Raw genomic sequence first — 1,213 nt, 5'->3', positions numbered from 1 at the left:
TAATCCAAACCCAGGCAATTGTGGAAGTAGCATCCAAAAGCCAACAATCTATGCCAACAACTTTGAACTTAAACCACAGCTCATCACCCTTGTTCAGAACAACTGTTCGTTTGGAGGAGGTGTTCAAGAAGACCCCAATCAACATTTGACCACCTTCCTGAGAATATGTGACACAGTGAAATCTAATGGTGTTCATCCTGACGCCTATAAACTGCTCTTATTTCCCTTCTCACTCAGAGACAAGGCAGCCAAGTGGCTGGAATCCTTCCCAAGGGAGAGCTTAACAACTTGGGAGGATGTGGTGAACAAATTCTTAGCAAGATTCTACCCTCCTCAACGAATCAATAGGCTGAGAGCTGAGGTTCAAACCTTCAGGCAACAAGATGGTGAGACTCTGTATGAAGCATGAGAGAGGTTCAAAGACTTAACAAGGAGGTGTCCACCTGACATGTTCAACGAATGGGTCCAGCTGCACATTTTCTATGAAGGGCTCTCTTATGAGTCAAAGAAGGCAGTAGACCATTCATCTGGAGGATCCTTGAACAAGAAGAAGACCATTGAGGAAGCCATAGATGTTATTGAAACAGTAGCAGAAAATGACTACTTCTATGCTTCCGAAAGAGGGAACACAAGAGGAGTGATGGAGCTAAATAATGTAGATGCTCTGTTGGCCCAAAACAAGCTCATTACCCAGCAGCTGGCTGACCTCACCAAGAAGATGGAGAGGAACCAAGTAGCAGCAATCTCATCTTCATCAACAATCCAAGAAGGAGTGAATGAAGAAGCAGAGGGGAGTCAGGAGCAAGCCAACTACATTGGGAATTCACCAAGGAAAAACTATGATCCTAACTCCAAGACTTACAACCCTGGATGGAGAAATCACCCGAACTTTGGGTGGGGAAGTGAGCAAGATCAAAAGCAATTCACCCAGAGGACATCTCAACACCCCCACAACAACACTTCTCCACATACTTATCAAAACCAAAACAGCACGTCTGCTCCGAATCACTCATCAATTGATGACAAGCTCTCTAAGATCGAAACCTTCATTGAAGGAATATGCAGAGACATTCAAGACAGTAAAGTATTCAGAGAGGAAGTGCAGTCAAACATGCAGAATCAAAATGCTGCCATCACAAAACTGGAGACACAAATCAGCTATCTGTTTAAGCAGCTTCCTAACCACAATTTTTGCTATGATGCCCATTCAAGC

The 1,213-nt window shown here is 43.9% G+C and overlaps 1 non-coding gene across 1 annotated transcript; it reads right to left on the bottom strand.

The window, feature by feature from the left end:
- Positions 1–346: 346 nt before the first annotated feature.
- Positions 347–450, bottom strand: LOC148572105 (small nucleolar RNA R71). The gene has a single exon (XR_015907772.1). It is a non-coding gene; the product is annotated as a small nucleolar RNA R71 (small nucleolar RNA).
- Between the last annotated feature and the right edge of the window lie 763 nt (positions 451–1,213).

Source organism: Arachis ipaensis, chromosome B3 (genome assembly GCF_059453495.1).
Source record: "Arachis ipaensis isolate K30076 ecotype BB chromosome B3, ASM5945349v1, whole genome shotgun sequence".
Classification (NCBI taxonomy): Eukaryota; Viridiplantae; Streptophyta; class Magnoliopsida; order Fabales; family Fabaceae; genus Arachis; species Arachis ipaensis.
Note: the sequence above shows the minus strand (reverse complement) of the source record. Positions and strands in the feature narration are given on the sequence as shown.